Source organism: Syngnathus scovelli, unplaced genomic scaffold, assembly GCF_024217435.2.
Source record: "Syngnathus scovelli strain Florida unplaced genomic scaffold, RoL_Ssco_1.2 HiC_scaffold_30, whole genome shotgun sequence".
Lineage (NCBI taxonomy): Eukaryota > Metazoa > Chordata > Actinopteri > Syngnathiformes > Syngnathidae > Syngnathus > Syngnathus scovelli.
This window is the reverse complement of record NW_026061392.1, coordinates 367,870-388,987: the sequence shown is the minus strand read 5'-3', so window position 1 is coordinate 388,987 and position 21,118 is coordinate 367,870. Positions and strand designations below refer to the sequence as shown.

General features: G+C 49.1%; 3 non-coding genes across 3 annotated transcripts; 1 reads left to right on the top strand and 2 right to left on the bottom strand.

The window, feature by feature from the left end:
• Positions 1-2,429: 2,429 nt before the first annotated feature.
• LOC125966053 (U5 spliceosomal RNA) lies at positions 2,430-2,541 on the bottom strand. The gene has a single exon (XR_007480032.1). It is a non-coding gene; the product is annotated as a U5 spliceosomal RNA (small nuclear RNA).
• A 1,398-nt stretch (positions 2,542-3,939) lies between these two features.
• On the top strand, positions 3,940-4,021 carry trnas-gcu (transfer RNA serine (anticodon GCU)). The gene has a single exon. It is a non-coding gene; the product is annotated as a tRNA-Ser (tRNA).
• Positions 4,022-8,961: 4,940 nt separating this feature from the next.
• Positions 8,962-9,071, bottom strand: LOC125966045 (U5 spliceosomal RNA). The gene has a single exon (XR_007480024.1). It is a non-coding gene; the product is annotated as a U5 spliceosomal RNA (small nuclear RNA).
• Between the last annotated feature and the right edge of the window lie 12,047 nt (positions 9,072-21,118).

Sequence of the window (21,118 nt, the reverse complement as noted above, 5' to 3'; positions counted from 1 at the left end):
GTCCACTCCCACCCCCACTCTGTTCCTCCTAATAAATATGCCCTTGCAGGGAGGAGACTTTTAGACTTCATTCCTGTAGCGAGTGAACTCTCCACCTGCAGGTGTCTAAAAGAACTTGCCTGTCTCCTTGTGGTTCTTGCAAAATAAGTTGGAGTAAGCAAATCTCTAACATCTGCCGTCATGTGTCATCCATTGCGCCACTCACCCTACAAGACTGTATCGACTGTAAACTTGTGTGGAAAACTGTCATTGTCCAAAGGAAGGCTGTTTAGCAACAGTGACCAGCAGACAAATTCAACAAGGTCATTTGATTATACCATAACCCGGATTCGAATCGAACATTAACCACTACACGATCATGGCCTGTACGCAGTAGCGTTAATAAGATGCACATGTTGGCCATGATCGTATAGTGGTTAGTACTCTGCGTTGTGGCCGCAGCAACCCCAGTTCGAATCCGAGTCATGGCACACTCCAATTACTGTGTGGAATTTGTCCCTTTCTTACTATTGCTAAACAGCCATCTTTTGGACAATGACGATTTTCCACACGTTTGCGGTCGATAGCCTTAACTTGTAGGGCGAGTGGCGCAATGGATAAAGCATCATGGCGTATTCAAATAATGTCACCCATTTTTTATTTTTATTTTCATTTTTTGCAAAAGCTTACAAGCCACATATTCCCGTGGGGCTCGTGGAGCAATGGATAACGAACACATCTGTCTACAGATCAGAAGATTCCAGGACTCCTGGCCAGCTCACATGCCATTTTGTGGTCAACATTAGCTATGTGTAATTTCTGTGAACTATTGGGTTGAAGTAACTCACAGACACTGTCAACCAATAGTCTTTCCAATTTTGTCTCATCTCGAGACTTAGGGATCATCGGATCTGCGTAGTTATTGGATAGTTCCACCAACATTTTAACATCAACAATCTTTCATGGTCTGCTTGAGTGTCGTGGCTGAAGATCCTAGAGAAAAGACCCTAAACATGCAACTGCATGTTGGCCATAATATAGCATTGAGGCGGCTGCAACCCCAGTTTGAATCTGGTTAATAGCCGAATGAACTTGTTGCAGTTATTTTTTATTCACCCTCAACAGTCTTACGTTGGACCATGACAAATTTACATACACGCAAGCTTACAGAAAATGACAACTTCCCGTGGGGCTAGTGGCTCGTTCCTTGCTCTGAACGGACAGCCAAAACGATTCCTAACACTTACTAATTAAGTCCTAACCAATTCCTGTGTGTGTATGGGGGAGGGGGGGGGGGGGGGGCAAAGGAACCAATCAGATGGCCCGAATCCATGCATGGCCGATGACGGCAGTGATCAACACAGTGATATTTGAGAATTGAAATGAAGTTTATAGGATTTGCAGACAGTGTACAATCATTATTTAAGCAAAAGTAGGCAGGCGCATACATTTGGAAACCCCAACAGAAAAATGACATCAATATTTAGTAGTTCCTCCTTTTGCAGAAATAACAGCCTCTGAACCAGTGGTTCTTAACCTGGATTCGGTCAAACTCTAGGGGTTCGGTGAGTCGGTCTCAGGGGTTTAGCAGAGCCTCCCTCCACTGCGGAGGTCCGAACACACCTGATTTATAAATTCGTGATAACGCATATCTGAACTGGTCTCGCAAAGGCAACAGCAGAAGTACTACTGATTTGCTGGTATATCATTTGTCGTGAATTCATGCATTGTGTTGGTTTTATTCTTTCAACAAGGTGGTGTCCATGCACTTCTGCATAAGTTCCGCTCTAGTCTTCTGGCCCAACTCTTTCGTACATATGATGACCATGGAAAGTTCTTTGCGAATGATCAATCTTTGCCTTTCATGTTCATCGGGACTACCCTTTTAATAGGTACCTACACTGTGTATTTGGATAGAGACTGCTGAAAGGGGACACATATATGCCTCGTGAACTACATGCATTACTGCGGGTGAAGAAGAGTGAACAAATAAGTCAGCAGACAAGCTTGCCGATTTATTAGTGCCCAGAAGAGCAGCACTCTGTTCCGTACTGTAACCTGCTAGGTTTGTTCCCGGTTCTTTATCTTTAATGCTCGATATGCTAACAGCAATTACCAAGAGGCAGCCTTCACAGTTTAACTCTTTAATGTATGCCAGAATGATCGATGCACAGCTGTGGAGCCCTTTCTGCCAGATGCGAAAGAAGGTCCCTCTCTCAGCGCCAAGGTTCCTGCTCTTATACTACTCTGGGCCGCCTTCCTGCAAGGAGGCGACTCTGCCTAATCTGTATGATAACGTGTGACCTTGTCGTCTTAACTGAGAGCGAATTCTACATATGTGCAAAGGGTGTCATAGAGAAGAGAAAGCTAATAAAGCAAGAGAAGGGTTGCAGCGATATAACGGCATAGCTCAAGCTACCCAGCTAAACACATGTGCCAAAGAGGCCTATTCTAACAAACCGTTGGTGAGAATGGCTAGAGATAGACTCTTATTGTTCCTCCCCACGGAAATCTTTAGTAAAAGGCGAACGATTTATTCGATCTGAAGAGAAAAAAGAATGAGCTGATAATCTGGGTGAAAACGGGCCACCCCACTGCTGGTCTCACCAAATTCACAGGCGGTCTCACACTCAAATTGCAGCAACCATTCCTTCTAATACAAACAATAGACGTTCATAGATTTACTATACTTAGAAGGCCTCAACCTAAATAGAAGGTTTAAACGAACGAGTATTTTGTGTTCATTAATGTCTTTTTTACTTAAAACATTGTTGGCGCACAGGATTGTAGGTACCTGATCGAACACATTCTTTCAAACAGCGATTGGGCGTCTATTTTGAGTATTGAAGGTAAAAACAGTTGTATGTCTTGGTACGTGTACTTTTGATATCAGAGAATGGGAAATGATCCCATATCTGTGTTTTATTTGAAAACATGTGATTTCATAACGACACAAATCGGGAAAGAAAATACGATCGTAATTTCTCAAATGATTTCTCAAATTTCAGAAGTGCTCTATATCTCTCGTGTCGCAAATAATTGAGGCTTTTGTCGTTGCAGTGGAGGTGAATTTGGAGTGTAATTCACCTCCACTGCGACGGTGGCGTTCGAGATTTGACATTTGAATATAAATCTGTCCGTTACATTCCGATTGGTAGCGAATATGACATGGACCTGAGGACTGCATTTTAGTGATGAACGAATTCTGATTAATATCATAGCCGGTTTGGGCGTGCCCTTTCAGGGTCATATTTTGTTTCTACCGCTGCCTCGTGGCAGCCAGGCCTAAAAAAAGATGGGAACACCTGAAGGAGGGAGTTTCACCAAGATGAATTTGGAAGAACTTTATGAAATAAAGTTGATGTTAAAACATAGGTGGACGTAATGTCTGGAAGCCTGCGTTCAACAGAAGGCTGTTTGGCAACAGTGAACAACGGACAAATTCAGCAAGGTAATTTACTGACGCCATGACCCAGATTCGTTCCGGTGATGCTACGGCCACAACACTATACGATCATGACCAATATGCAATCGCATACAATAAGTTTAGGGTCTTTTCTTTAGGATCTTCAGCCAAGACACCCATGAAAGAATGTTGATGTTAAAATGTCGGTGGAACTATCCAACTGTGCAGATCCGATGATCCCAAAGATTTGGGGTGAGACAACATTGAAAAAACGTTTTGCTTTGTTTACAGTGTCACTTATTTTGTGGCTTACCTTTTCTTCGTTACACATCTAAAGTATCGTATCATTTTACCTTGCGGCTTATACTACACCGTACATACCATATCACGTCGCCTATTCAACTCATGCATGAGATGCGATCGCTGAAATATTTAGGCGATGGGTTGCTACTCCATTGTGCTCTCCACTCATCATTTCATATCACATCCTCGTCGTTCACATTCACATCCAAAGTATCTTGGCACAACATACGTAACATGACTTATCAACACAAGACGAGGTGGCCGAGAGGTTAAGGCGATGGATTGCTAATTCGTTGTGCTCTGCACGCATGGGTTCAAATCCCATCCTTGTCGAAGGCTTGCTTTGAGAGAATATTTGCCACAAACTAAACAGGAAAGAGGGTTCTTACCTGTGTATGTGTTTTGAACTGTCGCTTCTCTGAGAATCTTTGACCACAAACTGAGCAGGCAAAAGGTTTTTCTCACCAGTGTGGGTTCTTGTGTGTCTTTTGAAGTTTCCCATCTCTGAGAATCTTTGGCCACAAACTGAGTAAGAAAAAGGCTTTTCACCTGTGTGTGTTCTTACATGTGTTTCTAAATTTACCTTCTGAGAGAATCTTTGGCCACAAACTGAGCAGGAAAAAGGGTTCTTACCAGTGTGGGTTGTTGTGTGTCTTTTCAAGCTTCCTTTCTCTGAGAATCTTTGGCCACAAGCTGAGCAGGAAACATTTTTTTCACCTGTGTGTGTTCTTCCATGTGTTTTTAAGTTTACCTTCTGGGAGAATCTTTGAAATTCTGCTGGAATGTAATGGGGTCAGCTGGTCTACTATGGGGCTCATTGGTGCAGGGGAATGATTCTCGCCTAGGGTTCTTTGATTGCCCGGGTTAAACTCCCGGACGAGCTCTTCTTTGAAACACTGTTGTCTATCGTTGTGTGGAGTCAAAGTCAAAGTCAAAGTCAGCTTTATTGTCAATTTCTCCACATGCCAAAGACACACAAAGAAACCGAAATTTCGTTCCCCCCTATCCCACGGTGACAAGACATGGCTCACAACAGACAAACAAGTAAACAAGTATAACAAAAGCGTGCTGAATAAATAATGAATAAATAACACAACAATAATAAATAAATAAATAAATAAATAAATAAATAAATAAATAAATAAATAAATAAATAAATAAGAGGAGCAGAAAAAAAAGGAGCAAGTGCGCGTACAGCAGACATTCCCGAAAATAGCGCAACAGTGCCGCACGCTACGCAGAAGGGGGTAGCGAGTTCAGGGCCCTAACAGCCTGGAGAAAGAAGCTGTTGGCGAGTCTGGTGGTGCGGGAGCGCAGGCTCCTGTACCTCTTCCCAGAGGGCAGAAGGTCAAACAAAGAGTGAGCCGGGTGACTCACATCTCTGGCAATCGAGGTTGCCTTGCGGGCGAGATGGGAGGTGTAAATGTCCTTCAGGGAGGGGAGCGAAGCACCAATAGTCTTACCAGCCGTATTCACTATGCGCTGCAGGGCCTTCAAGTTCTGTTCAGTGCAGTTACCACCCCAGACAGCGATGCAACTGGTGAGGACGCTCTCAATGGTGCCATGGTAGAATGTAGACAGGACTGCCTGAGGAGCACATGCACGCCTGAGCTTCCGCAGGAAGTACAGGCGGCGCTGAGCTTTCTTTGCCAGTGACGAGGTGTTTGCGGACCAGGAGAGGTCCTCACTGATGTGCACCCCCAGGAACTTGGTGCAGCTCACCCTCTCCACCACAGCACCGTCGATGATCAGCGGCAGGTGTGTTGTGTGACCCTTCCGGAAGTCAACAATGATTTCCTTGGTCTTATTGACGTTCAGCAGGAGGTTGTTGTCCCTGCACCACGTGGTCAGAAGGTCAACTTCCGACCTGTACCGAGTCTCGTCGCCTTTCGTGATGAGACCCACCAGAGTCGTGTCGTCAGCAAACTTCACTATGTGGTTGTCGCTGTAGGTCGCAGTGCAGTCATGCGTCAGCAGGGTGAAGAGCAATGGACTGAGCACGCAGCCCTGGGGGGCCCCCGTGCTCAGCGTGATGCTGGCGGAGATTTTGTCGCCAACACGCACCACCTGAGGCCTCTGACAGAGGAAGTCCAGTATCCAGTTGCAGAGGGAGGTACTGAGGCCCAGCTCATCGAGTTTGCAGATGAGTCGCTGCGGCACAATGGTGTTGAAGGCAGAGCTGAAGTCCACAAACAGCAACCTCACATATGAGTCCTTTCTCATATGACAGGCCAATGTTACACAGAATGTACCATGGTCTGCAAGCTTTCTTTGAGGCTCGTTGGTCTAGGGCAGGGGTGTCAAACTCATTTTTGTCGCGGGCCACATTGTAGTCAAAGTTTCCCTCGATGGGCCATTATGACTGTCAACCCAAATAAATAAACGCCTCATATTATATACAGTATAAGCTACAAAACAAACTGACAAATAATTGCTTTTTCAAATCAGACTCGTGGAAACTTTTCACATATTTCAAAAATAATTTTAAGAAGATTCTTAAAAGTTCCGACAATTTGCAATGTTAGTATGACATAGATTTAATGCACAATTTGTCGTTGCGGGCCACAGAAAATGATACGGTGGGCCATAACTGGCCCCGGGCCTCGAGTTTGACACCAGTGGTCTAGGGGTATGAATCTTGCTTTGGGTGTGAGAGGTCTGGGGTTTAACTCCCAGATGATCCCTTTGTTAAAACATTGCTGTTGATCAACTAGCCCCATTTCATCTGAGGTGCATGTCACATGGGCTGTCAATTGAAACGAAACGGGTTGTGTTCATTTACCTTGGGTCTCTTGAATCTGTTGTTTCGATTCTCATCACTTGAATCTGCCGTCATGTGTCATCCATTGCGCCACTCACCCTACAAGACTGTATCGACTGTAAACTTGTGTGGAAAACTGTCATTGTCCAAAGGAAGGCTGCTTAGCAACAGTGACCAGCAGACAAATTCATCAAAGTAATTTGATTATACCATAACCCGGATTCGAATGGAACACAACCATTAACCACTACACGATCATGGCCTGTATGCAGTAGCGTTAAATAAGTTGCGCATATTGGCCATGATCATATAGTGGTTAGTACTCGGTGTTGTGGCTGCAGCAACCCTGGTTCGAATCAGGGTCATGGCATACTCAAATAACTATGTGGAATTTGTCCCTTGCTCACTATTGCTGAACAGCCATCTTTTGGACAATGACGATTTTCCTCACGTTTGCGGTCGATAGCCTTAACTTGTAGGGCGAATGGCGCAATGGATAAAGCATCATGGCATATTCAAATAATGTCACCCATTTTTTTTTTGTTTTTCATTTTTGCAAAAGTGTTACACACAAGTTTATAAGCCACATATTCCTGTGGGGCTCGTGGAGCAATGGATAACGCATCTGTCTACAAATCAAAAGATTCCAGGACTCCTGGCCAGCTCACATACCATTTTGTGGTCAACATTAGCTATGTGTAATTTATGTGAACTTTTGGGTTGAAGTAACTCACAGACACCATCAAAAAATAGTCTTTCCAATTTTGTCTGATCTCAAGTCTTAGGAATCATCGGATCTGCGTAGTTATTGGATAGTTCAACCAACATTTTAACATCGACATTCTTTCATGGTCTGCCTGGGTGTCGTGGCTGAAGTTCCTAGAGAAAAGACCCTAAACATGCAACTGCATATTGGCCATAATATAGCAATGAGGCGGCTGCAACCCCAGTTTGAATCTGGTTAATAGCAGAATAAACTTGTTGCAGTTATTTTTTATTCACCCTAAACAGTCTTACGTTGGACCATGACAAATTTACATACACACAAGCTTACAAAAAATGACAACTTCCCGTGGGGCTAGTGGCTTGTTTCTTGCTCTGAACAGACAGGCAAAACGATTCCTAGCATTTACTAATCAAGTCCTAACCAATTCCTGTGTGTATGGGGGGGCAAAGGAACCAATCAGATGGCCCGAATCCATGCATGGCGGATGATGGCAGTGATCAACACAGATATTTGAGAAGTGAAATGAAGTTTATAGGATTTGCAGACAGGGTGCAATCATTATTTAAACAAAAGTAGGCAGGTGCATACATTTGGAAACTCCAACAGAAAAATGACAGCAATATTTAGTAGATCCTCCTTTTGCAGAAATAACTGCCTCTAAACCAGTGGTTCTTAACCTGGATTTTGTCAAACTCTAGGGGTTCGGTGAGTCGGTCTCAGGGGTTCAGCAGAGCCTCCACTGCGGAGGTCCGAACACACCAGATTTATAAATTCGTGATAAAGCATATCTGAACTGGTCTCGCAAAGGCAATAGCAGAAGTCACACCGATTTGGTGGTATGTCATTTGTCGTGAATTCATGCATTGTGTTGGTTTTATTCTTTCAGCAAGGTGGTGTTCATGCACTTCTGCATGAGTTCCGCTCTATTCTGGCCCAACTCTTTCGGTGCAGCCGTTGTACATGTGATGACCCTGGAAAGTTCTTGGCGAATTATCCATCTTTGCCTTTCATGTTCATCGGGTCTACCATTTTAATAGGTATCTACACTGTGTATTTGGATAGAGACTGCTGAAAGGGGAAGCATATATGCCTCGTGAACTATATTTATTACTGCGGGTGAAGAAGAGTGAACAAATAAGTCATCAGACAAGTTTGCCGATTTATTAGTGCCCAGAAGAGCAGCACTCTGTTCCGTACTGTAACCTGTTAGGTTTGATCCCAGTTCTTTATCTTTAATGCTCGATATGCTAACAGTAATTACCAAGAGGCAGCCTTCACAGTTTAACTATTTGATGTATGCCAGAATGATCGATGCACAGCTGTGGAGCCCTTTCTGCGAGATGCGAAAGAAGGTCCCTCTCCCAGCGCCAAGGTTCCTGCTCTTATACTACTCTGGGCCGCCTTTCTGCAAGGAGGCGACTCTGCCTAGCCTGTGTGATGACGTGTGACCTTGTAGTCTTAACTGAGAGCGACTTCTACATATGTGCAAAGGGTGTCATAGAGAAGAGAAAGCTAATAAAGCAAGAGAAGGGTTGCAGCGATATAACGGCATAGCTCAAGCTACCCAGCTAATCACATGTGCCAAAGAGGCCTATTCTAACAAACCGTTGCTGAGAATGGGTAGACGGGGAAGCCTGTAAGTGAGTCCGTCACTCGCATACTCCATCGCTTCTCGGCCTTTTGGCTAAAATCAAGTGTAGTCTCGGTTCTTGGGTTTGAGGGATTAAGAGAGCTGATCATAGAAGAGAGAATTTTAACCATAAAAGTGGTGCCAAAGAGGCCTATTCTAACAAACCGTTGGTGAGAATGGGTAGAGATAGACTCTTATTGTTCCTCCCCACGGAAATCTTTAGTAAAAGGCGAAAGATTTATTCCATCTGAAAAGAAAGAGAGATCTGATAATCTGGGTCAAAACGGGCCACGTCACTGCTGGTCTCACCAAATTCACAGGCGGTCTCACACTCAAATTGTAGCAACCAGTCCTTCTAATACAAACAATAGACGTTGATAGATTTACTATACTTACAAGGACTCAACCTAAATAGAAGGTTTAAACAAGTATTTTGTTTTCATTAATGTCTTTTTTACTTTAAACATCTTTGGCGCACAGGATTGTAGGTACCTGATCAAACCTTCTTTCAAACAGCGTCACCTATCGATTGGGCGTCTATTATGAGTATTGAAGGTAAAAACAGTTGTATGTCTTGGTACGTGTACTTTTGGTATGAGAGAATGGGAAATGATCCCATCTCTGTGTTTTATTTGAAAACGTGTGATTTCATAACTTTATTCAAATCGGGAAACAAAATACGATCGTAATTTCTCAAATGATTTCTCAAATTTCAGAAGTGCTCTATATCTCTCGTGTCGCAAATAATTGAGGCTTTTCTCGTTGCTGGCATGGTTTGGAGTGTAATTTACCTCCACTGTGATGGTGGCGTTCGATATTTGACATTTGAATATAAATCTGTCAATTTACTTTAGAAAGTAAATGTTGTTTTCTAGAAATCTATACTGAGATGTATGAGGAACAACAATCGGGCGTATTCTTAAAAAGACAGACCTACAGCCGACAAAAAGGTTTTGATACGTTCATATCATATGACGAGTCAGGAACGTGGTAATTCCATATTATTTTGCATTGACTAATTTGGTTAATACAGTTTAGCAAGCAAATGCACAGTTCCATAGTACAGTTAATAACATGCTCAAAAGCATTCAGTGTGTCACAGCACCGCAGACCTAAACTCCATGTACGTACGACTGCGTGTGATTTTTGTTTTAATCAGAAAGACCAGGGGAGAGCGCGAACGCAGTCCACGACTGTTGTGTTTATACGGAGTAGAGATGAACACGAATGCAACTTCTTTATTCAGCAACTTTTTATTTTCTCCCCACTCATGTCTTACATAGCAGTACAATGCCCCTGGCGCACCACAGAGCCCCCAACTGTCAACATTATTTGAGACCTCCAATAACAAACTATATAATATTATAGTTTCAACATACGATAATACCACATCTCCCTTTTTCCAGGGATCATAGGGTAGACTGCCTTTGTCTCGTCAGACCTTAGAGCAGTGGTTCTTAACCTGGGTTCGATCGAACCCTAGGGGTTAGGTGAGTCGGCTTCAGGGGTTCGGCAGAGCTGGTATGTCATTGCCCCGCCCCCGCCCCGCTACCCCCCCCCCCCCCCCGCCCACGGATGGCTGAACACACCTGAATATCGTGTAAATTCGTGATAACGCATATCTGAACTGTTCTTGCAAAGGCAACAGCAGAAGTCACACTGATTTGCTGGTATGTCATCCCCCCCTATATAGAGGGGTTCGGTGAATGTGCACATGAAACTGATGGGGTTCGTTTAACTCGCCCCCCAAAAAGGGGTTTGTTGAATGCACATATGGACCTGATGGGGTTCGGTACCTCCAAAAAGGTTAAGAACCACTGCCTTAGAGGATTATTCTGCCTCTTGTGTAGAAAGGTCTGTTCCTAACTTTTGCCAAGGTCTTTCAGGGCACCCTGATGGCACGAGTGCCTCTTTTGGGTTGTGTCGCTCTTGTATGCATGTCCTGCAGTTCAGTACCATTTTGTTCACTTGCTGGCTGAGTCCCGGCCACCACACAGATTGACGTGCACGTGATTTACATTCCAGGACACCTAAGTGTCCTTCGTGTAATTTGAACAGCACGTCGTTCCTCATTGCGGAAGGTATTACCAGTCGTGTGTCCTTTAGCATCTTTCACTGTTAATGTGGCTCGCTCCGGCCAGTCATTTTTTAGCGCTGGTTCCTGTTTTGCATGTGCTGGCCATCCTTCCATGCACATGGTCATGACACGCGAGCAGACACTGTCGGCTTTCAACTGCTCTTTCAGGTTTTCTGTATATGATGAGCTGACAGGTAGACTCTCAGTGACACAGTCCACAAATATGTTTGTGCTCTCCATCAGCTCCTGGTCATCAGTGGACATGCGTCATTTTACAGGTTGCACGTGAAAGTGTGTCTGCTGTCCAAAGCGACTTTCCTGGTACGTGCACGATGGAGTATGAGTAGCGCATCACCCTCATCCTGAAACCCTGGATTCTCTGTGGCAAAAGATCCAGTGCTTGGGCTCCAAGCAGGATGAGAAGGGGTTTATGGTCGGTCTCCAGGCAAAACTCCTTTCCAATGAGGAAATCCCGAAACCGTTCACAGGCCCATGTGAGGCCCATGTGAGGCCCAGAGCTTCCTTCTCCACCTGTGTGTATCGTTGCTCAGTTGGAGTGAGTGACCGTGATGCGTAAGACACAGGCTTCCATCCTTCCCCTCATTTCTGAAGAATTACGCCCCCCAACCCATATGATGATGCATCAGCAGATACTTTGGTGTCTCTGCCCGGGTCATACATAGCCAGCACCGGAGGAGAGGACAGAGCTTTCTTTAGGTCTTCAAATGCTGCTTTTGTCCTTTTGGGGCACGACCACCATGCCGGCACACCAATCAGTTGGCTCCTTCACCCGACTAATGACGCCCAGAGCTTCCATGCGCTGGAGCTCTCTCTTGACTTCACCCACCAGTGGTAGTGGAATCCTCCTGGTTTTTTTTACTGAATATGGCACGGCACCTGGCTTGACCTTTATGGTGTATGTTTGTTGTAGCTAACCCAGACCGCTGCGCAACTTGGGGTAACTTGCCTTGAAAGTCTCCATGTCTATGCTGTCGACTCGGATAAGCAAGCCAAGAAATGTGCTCTGGTTTTGATCAATATATCAGTGTTTTTTTTCATTTGCCGTTCTCATCCCTGATGTTTAGCTCTGCTTCAAAATGAGGCTTGTTATCTTTCTGTGGCAACTGTGATTTTTTTCTGTGGCTCATCACCTGACACCTACCCACAGTTTGCGGTGTATTTGTCTCCCTAGACTCAATATATATATTTGTGTGTGTATATATAAACAGTGATCTCCAAAAACCACCATCATGTGTTTTTTTTTTTAACAACGATTACTTCTAGAACATTCCTTGAAAATAATACGTCCTCATCAGTGAGTTGTTTTAGAACAGGCCTGTCGGCTACTCATGTGGTAGTTGGGGGCTGCCTTTTGCCGATGGGCACAACTGTAGTGAATGCAAACTTCCTGTGTTGCAGAGAAGAACCAGCGGACACACATAGTCATTGCTTTTCTTTTTGTACCTTTAATCAGAAATCTGCTATTGGCTGTAATGAAGATTTGGCACACAAAACGTACCTATATTCCTGGACTTGGACTCTGACTCGGGGACTCGGACTCGGTCGGACTCTGTCATTTTTGCCGGACTCGGACTCAGACTCGGTGCTGATTTTGACCGAGTCCACCGAGTCCGACAATAAAAAAATCACGTTCAATTTTATTTTCATCATGCTGCTCAGAATGCGAGTAGGAATACTGTCCACAGCCCTGCTTACGATCAATGCGGCCACGTTGAGTTGCACTTAGGCTAATGTTTACATTATGTACCAATGTCAAGGACGATTATGTCACCCAGCTTATATCATTGATGTGTTTCGATAGTTGTGGGGTCGTCACTAATTATTTGTGTTTAGATAAATGTCTGAGCTATAATGGTGTAATTAATGATTAAAAAATATTATCTTACATGTCCCGTGTTTCAGAATGGTTATTTAATTGGGCAAGAGTGTTTTCAAGCGTTTTGCCTCATGCCAATGGCACTCAGGGCTAAGGGTGGGCTTCAATGACCATTTTTGTAAAGCCACGCATTTAATACCATGTCAAATAATATATTAGAGTGTAGGTTATGTTCCAATGTATCCACTTCTATCGGTTAAATTGTCAACCGTACATTTATGACTATGCCTCGAGTGATCTACGTTATGAACTAGCACAACTCCGGTGGGGCAGGGAAAATGTTATCGATCCGACGTCCGATTGGAACGTCGCCTCACTTTTACGTCCGCCCTCTCAGCAAGGGATCCTATATAAGCCGAACCAGCCAGTGTGAAAGCAGTTGCGTTCGTTCTGATAGATTTTGATCTAAATTAGCCTTGACTAAAGACGAAGCAGTCACATGAATTAATGGAAAAAATTGACAGCCGGACTGGGACCCGGACTCGGACTCGGTGGTCAAGAGGCCGGACTCGGTGCAAAAATCCGACCGAGTCCACAGCCCTGGCTCAAACCTCATTGAATAAAGTACATAAGCAGACAAGTATATTCACATATTAAATAAATAAAAGAAACATTTTAAACATATAATTATACCTACACACCAAATCAATAAAGAAGACATTGTCACGTGCTGGTGCCACCGGCGACAGGACCACGCCCCCCTGTCAATGGAATCGCCGTCACCTGCCACGGGCTCATGGACAGCACTATATCAGCGCCGCCAGCGCAGACCTGAGTGTCAGTCTGTCCCTTGATGCTGCCTTGCTCATCAGTCCCGAAGCTACGGACCCGCTTGACTACTTGGAACCCCCGCAGAATCGTTTGTCCTCTCCAGCCCGATCGCCGCTCCAGCGCCCGCTGTTCCCATCATCCCCTTCTCCAATAAAGTCCGTCGCTACGCACTTGGCTGTACTGTCCGTTCCCTTACAGTACAGACTGACCAACGCTATGCAGCCAGCGAACGACGAGACGGCATTGAGTCGACTGGAGCGAGCCGAGACCGCCGTCAGCAGCCTGTCTGCCGACATCCGGCACCTGATCAAGGTTGGTCAGCAGCAACAGCTACAGCAGCAGGAGATGGCCCAAGCCCTCCAGAGACTGTCGGTGGCTGCGTCCCCGGCTGTCACGGTACCCCCGCACCGCTCGTCTGCCGAGGCCAGGACGCTCGTGGACGTCCCGGAGCCCCGCCTTGGCAACATCGAGAAGTTTAACGGCGATCCCAAGCACGTGAGGGCATTCGTGACGAACTGCCGCATAATGTTCAGCCTCCAGCCAATCACGTTTTCGTCGGAATCAGCCAAGGTCGGGTTCGTCCTAACCCACCTCACGGGCGAGGCGCGGCTGTGGGGCCTGGCCGAATATGAAAGGATGGCCCCGGCTTGCGATTCCTTCGACGCCTTCGCGGAGGAATTGCTCCGCCTGTTCGACCTGGGATCCGCCGCCGAGGACGCCGCCGAGGAACTGGCGACGCTGCGTCAAGGTAGCCGATCGGTCGCAGAGTACGCCCTTAAGTTCCAGACGTTGGCCGGCAGCAGCGGATGGAACACGCCGGCGCTCGTTAGCACCTTCCTAAACGGACTCGCTGAGTACATGAAAGATGGACTGGTTGCGTACGATCGCCCGCGAACCCTGAGGGGCGCGATGGACTTGGCGGCCCGAGTAGACCGGCGGATCCAGACGCGGCGGCGCGATCGGGAGAGGAGGTCCCCGCGAAACCCGTGTGGTCACATTCCTCCGTCTGCTGGGGACCCGCCAACCACACCACCCGCCGAGCCCATGGATCTGGGAGGGGCTCGGGTTCCCTCGGAGGAGCACCGTCGACGCCCCTCACTGGGCTTGTGTTTTTACTGTGGGGAGGGGGGCCATCGGGTGGCGGGGTGCCCGTTAAAGAGGCCGGAGCTCACGCGGCGTCGGGGGATCCGCGTGAGCTCGACCAGCACCGGCTCTCCCAGCCCCAGCACGCTCACGCTACAGGCACGCGTCCAGCTCGCGGCGGGCGACCAGAACGTGGCGGCCTTGGTGGATTCCGGCGCGGAGGGGAACATCATGGACATTAGCCTGGCACGCAAGTGGGGTGTCGGCTTCCTCCCTCTGAGCCCGTCTATTCCCGCACGTGCCATTGATGGCCGTCTGATCGGCGAGGTGGCTTTCGTGACGGAACCAATTAAGTTATTGCTCTCGGGCAATCACCACGAGACCATCCAGTTTTTTCTTCTCTCCCTCCCAGGACAGCAGCTCATACTGGGGCACCCTTGGTTGCGGCAGCACAACCCGGTGCTGGACTGGGAGGTGGGGGTTGTTCGGCAGTGGAGCGAACGCTGCCTGAAGGCGGCCACCAGCCCACTCAGCAGAGCCCCGCCGAGGTACAGTCCCGACATCCCCAATGTCCCAGCGTTTTATCACGAGCTCAAGGAGGTTTTTAGTAAAGCCAGGGCCACTTCTCTTCCTCCACACCGGTCCTACGACTGCGCTATCGAGCTGTTACCCGGCACCTTCCCTCCCAAAGGACGCGTCTACTCCCTGTCCGCTCCTGAGCGCCGGGCTATGGAGGAATACATCCGGGAGTCCCTGGCAGCCGGTATCATACGACCGTCCTCTTCACCTGCGGGAGCGGGGTTCTTCTTCGTGAAGAAGAAGGAGGGCACGCTACGCCCGTGTATCGACTACCGGGGACTAAACGAGATCACTGTGAAGAACCGATACCCTCTGCCTCTTCTGTCTTCCGCCTTCGAGAGCCTTCAGGGAGCCACCATTTTCACCAAGCTGGATCTTCGCAACGCCTACCACCTAATCCGCATCCGGGAGGGAGACGAGTGGAAGACGGCTTTCAACACCCCGAGCGGACACTACGAGTACTTGGTGGTTCCGTTTGGGCTCACCAACGCCCCAGCGGTTTTCCAGTCACTGATTAATGACGTGCTACGAGACATGCTGGACAAATTTGTGTTCGTTTATTTAGACGACATCCTCATTTTCTCACGCTCGCTCCCTGAGCACATCAAGCATGTACGGGCGGTGCTGCGCCGTCTCCTTGAGAATTCGCTCTACGTGAAGGCGGAGAAGTGCGAGTTCCACGCCTCCTCTGTCAGATTCCTCGGCTATGTGGTGCGTGAGGGATCCATCGAGATGGACCCTGGGAAGGTGCAAGCGGTCACGTCATGGCCTGTTCCCGAAACACGCAAGCGACTGCAACAGTTCTTAGGGTTCGCGAACTTTTATCGCCGTTTTATCCGTGGATACAGCACAGTGGCCGCGCCCCTCACCTCCCTTACCAGCCCCGCCTCCCCGTACAAATGGACGGAACGGGCAGAACGGGCATTTCAGGAGCTTAAGAGGAGGTTCACATCCGCTCCCATCCTCAGGGTTCCCGATCCCGACAGACAGTTCGTGGTAGAGGTGGACGCCTCGAACGTGGGTGTCGGGGCGGTGCTGTCTCAACGTAGCCACCAAGACGATCGCCTCCACCCGTGCGCCTTCTTTTCTCGCCGTCTGTCGGCCTCGGAACGAAACTATGACATCGGGAATCGGGAGCTCCTCGCCGTCAAGTTGGCCTTGGAGGAGTGGCGGCATTGGCTGGAGGGCGCCACCACTCCGTTCATCGTCTGGACCGACCACCGCAACTTGGAGTATCTGCGATCGGCCAAGAGGCTGAACGCAAGACAAGCACGGTGGGCTCTGTTCTTTGACCGGTTTGAGTTCTCTCTTTCCTATAGACCGGGTTCTCGTAACGCGAAGGCGGACGCCCTGTCGCGTTTGTTTCCTGGGGGGGAGGAGGGACAGGGTCCGCCTCCCACTATCCTCCCGAGCTCAGTTCGGGTGGCGGCTCTTACATGGGAGATCGAACGCCAAGTGGAAGCCGCATCACGCGATCAACCCGGCCCCAGCAACTGCCCGGAGGGTCGCCTGTTCGTCCCTGAAGGTCTGCGGTCGTCCGTGCTGCAATGGGCGCACGACTCACGCCTGGCCTGTCATCCCGGCGCGGCACGCACGAGGTACGTGGTGGCACAGCGTTTCTGGTGGCCCACCTGGCAAGTGGACACCAGCGATTACGTCAGAGCCTGCTCAATTTGTAACCGCTACAAGACGTCTACTCGTCCTCCGGCCGGGCTGCTTCAACCCTTGCCGGTCCCCCAGCGTCCCTGGTCTCACCTGTCGATCGACTTTGTCACGGGCCTCCCCCCCTCTGAGGGAAACACGGTGGTCCTCACGGTGGTGGACCGTTTTAGCAAAATGACGCATTTCATCCCTCTGCCTAAGCTCCCATCTGCGAAGCAGACGGCGTCCATCATGGTGCGGGAGGTGTTTCGCCACCACGGTCTCCCACAGGACATCGTGTCAGACCGAGGACCTCAATTCGCTTCCACCTTCTGGACGGAGTTCTGCCGACTCCTCGGCGCCACGGCCAGCCTCTCCTCGGGGTTTCACCCTCAGTCCAACGGTCAAGCGGAGCGCCTGAACCAGGAACTGGGCAGGTCTCTCCGATGCATGGCCGCCGGGGACCAGCGCGGGTGGGTCCAACAGCTTCCCTGGGTAGAGTACGCTCACAATTCCCTCCCCAGCTCGGCTACTGGACTTTCGCCTTTCCACTGCGTCTTCGGGTACCAGCCACCCTTGTTCGCCCACCAGGAGCGTGGTGCGGCGTGCCCGTCGGCCCAGGCTTGTGTCCGCCGTTGTCATCGCGCCTGGGCGAGGGCCCGGGTCACTCTTCTCCGCTCTGTTTCAGGCTACGCCCGCCAGGCGAACAAGCACCGGACACCGGCTCCGGAGTACAGAGTGGGGCAGCGTGTGTGGCTCTCGACGCGGGATTTGCCGCTGCGAGCAGGATCCCGCAAACTGGCGCCCCGCTTTGTTGGACCGTTCCCTATTCAGAAGGTGATTGGCCCGGCCGCAGTCCGTCTTCTCCTTCCAGAGTCCCTGAAGGTTCACCCCACGTTCCACGTGTCCCGTGTGCGGCCCATCCATGAGAGCGCGTTGGCGCCGGCGCCCGTTCCGCCGCCGCCGCCCCAGCTCGTTGAGGGGGGCCCGGCTTACGCTGTCCGCTCCCTGCTCCGATCGCGGCGGCGCGGTCGTGGTCTCCAATACCTCGTGGACTGGGAGGGTTATGACGACGCGCACCGCTCCTGGGTTCCGAGCCGCTGGATACTCGACCGTTCGCTCATCACGGAGTTCCATCGCTGCCATCCGGACCAACCGGGTCCTCGGCGCGGGCGCCCGAGGAGGGACGAGGGGAGGTCTTGCCCGCCGGTACCGGGGTCTTCTGCTCCCGCGTCCGTCGATCCTGCGTCTGGCGAGGTGTCGGACGTTTCGGCGGTGTGCTGACCCCCCCACCTGGTCGCCCGGGGAATTGCCTTCCTTTTTTGTTTTTTTTGTTTTGTTTTTGGTTCCTGGGGACGTCGGGAGCCGTCCCTTGTGGGGGGGGTTCTGTCACGTGCTGGTGCCACCGGCGACAGGACCACACCCCCCTGTCAATGGAATCGCCGTCACCTGCCACGGGCTCATGGACAGCACTATATCAGCGCCGCCAGCGCAGACCTGAGTGTCAGTCTGTCCCTTGATGCTGCCTTGCTCATCAGTCCCGAAGCTACGGACCCGCTTGACTACTTGGAACCCCCGCAGAATCGTTTGTCCTCTCCAGCCCGATCGCCGCTCCAGCGCCCGCTGTTCCCATCATCCCCTTCTCCAATAAAGTCCGTCGCTACGCACTTGGCTGTACTGTCCGTTCCCTTACAGACATAACTAGACATTTTTGATAAGTGGTAATGAGAAAGGTTTTTATAACTTTATGATCTGATATATATATTTCTGAGCACTTTGAAATAACAAATGTTTTTTGATATATTGCCTGAATAGCTTAATGACCCTTAAGGAACTGTTCAATGCATGCCTGATGATTTTCTAAATCACGGACACTGCCAAAGTCGTCTAAAAATGTTCAGTACTTGATTGTATCTTATGTTTTGACTAATTCTAGACACCAGTTTTCGATTACTACTGAACGTTCTGGACAGAGGGAAATATTTTGCCTAACAAAGAAAAGATATGGTTGAAAGCATGATTAAACTAAGAATATGATGACGTAAGCAAGTACATGGAGATCAAAAGAACAAACAAACAAAAACATGGTAAGTGGTGAGTACAAACTTTGCATGGTCAGGGAACATTAATAAATAGGTAGATGATGTCACAGCCAAAAGCTCACATAATTCCGTACAAAATGACAAAATTGAAAGAATGATGAATGGATGAGGTGGAACAGTATATGTGCAAGAATGTTTACAGGAAGGTCACTTGGAGATAAAACCAGCAGGTGCCAGAGGGAGACAGCCAAGCCAAAGACGATCGTCAAGGCTGAAAGACGGAAAGGACAACAACAGCCCCCACAAATCGAATCTCCCATAATCAGCACCCAACCCCACGGAACCAGCTCTCACCGAACCAGCACCCACTCCCATGGAATCAAACTCTCCTGTGAACTTGCCCCACCCCAAAGACTCATCACCCATCAAACTCGGCCCACACTGGCCGACTGAATATAAGCTGACCAAAGAACCTTGAAGGTGGCCTTTTCTGAATGGAGACTTTGCGCTCTTGAAAGGCCCAGCGCTGTATTGTACTTTCCTGAAGACAGAGCTTTCTGAACAAGAATTGTGATTGAACTCAACCAACCTGTGTAAGTCTAATTTCTGCTTCAGTGTCTTAGCATTTTCCTAAATCTGAAGAAATCAAACGAGCACACAGTGAGTAAATTGGATAACTGGTGATTGGCAATGACTTTTGCCGTGAGGCGCAGATAGTGCACTCCCTAAATTGTGGACAAAATCCAACAGGTGCATGAACTCAATCTGTTCTTCAACAGATTTGATTCCGCCTCCCCCCCACCCCTTCACCTCGCTCCGCATCTTTTTCTACCACCTTCGACACTCCAGCCCCCCCGCCAGCTCACCAACCCCCTCCCCCGGAGTCACTCTTCTGTCTCCTGTCTCCACTCCATCACCCCGGTCTTCCGACATCCCCCTCTTCTTTACAGATCTTCAGGTTCACTTCAGAAAGATCAAAGCAGGGAAGACCCCGGGCCCAGACGGCATCTGGCCGAGACTGCTCAGGGATTGTGCGGACCAGCTGAGTGGTGTGGTCAGGTACCTGTTCAACCTAAGCCTGAGCCTGAACAAGGTCCCAGTACTGTGGAAGACCTCCTGCGTGGTCCCTGTACCAAAGGTGCCATGCCCCAAGGAGCCTAACCACTTCAGGCCTATTGCCTTGACTTCCCACCTGATGAAGACTATGAAGAGGATCATCCTGGGTCACCTGCGTTCACTAGTGGGAGCGCAGCTGGACCCCCTGCAGTTTGCTTACCTGCCTGGTGTTGGGGTGGACAATGCATTGATTTATTTACTGCACAGAACACTGCTTCACCTGGAGGACAACAGGAGCACTGGGAAGATCATGTTCTTTGTTTTCTTCAGCGCTTTTAACACCATCCAGCCGTCACTGCTTAGGGTGAAGATGGAGAAGGCGGGTGTGGACCAGTGCCTGACTGCATGGACAACGGACTTCCTCACCGACCGGCCGCAGTTTGTGAGGTTACATCGCAGTGAGTCCGACGTGGTGCACTGCAGCACTGGTGTCCCCCAGGGTAGGGTGCTCCTTTCCTTTTCACCCTGTTCACGTCAGACTTTACCCACGACACCGCACACTGCCAAATCCAGAAGTTCTCCGACGACATGGCCATTGTTTGAAATGTCGCAGAGGGGAACGATCTGGAATATAGGTTGGTCATCAAGGACTTTGTCAGCTGGTGTGAGCTCAACCAGCATCAGGTGAACAACACCAGCAAGACGAAGGGGTTGATTGTGAGCTTCGGGAGGACAGCACCCATCTTCACTCCAATGAACATCCAGGGATCGGACAGTGAGGTAGTGGAGAACTACAAATTCCTGGGTGTTCGCCTTAACAACAAACTGGACTGGACTGGACTGATCACACCCATATCCTGTACAAAAAGGGCCAGAGTCGCCTCCATCTGCTGAGGAGACTGAGGTCCTTCGGTGTGTGCAGGGCTCTCCTCCGGACCTTCTATGACTCTATGGTGGCCTCGGCCATCATCTACGCTGTGGTCTGCTGGGGTGGGGGCAGTAGTGACCGGGACAGGGGGGGACTGAATAAGATGCTCAGAAGAGCGAGCTCTGTTCTGGGCTGTCCCCTGGACTCCATTGAGGTTGTGGGTGAGAGGAGGACGTTGATTAAGCTTAAATCCATCATGGACAACACCTCTCACCACCTCCATGAGAGTGTGCGGTTC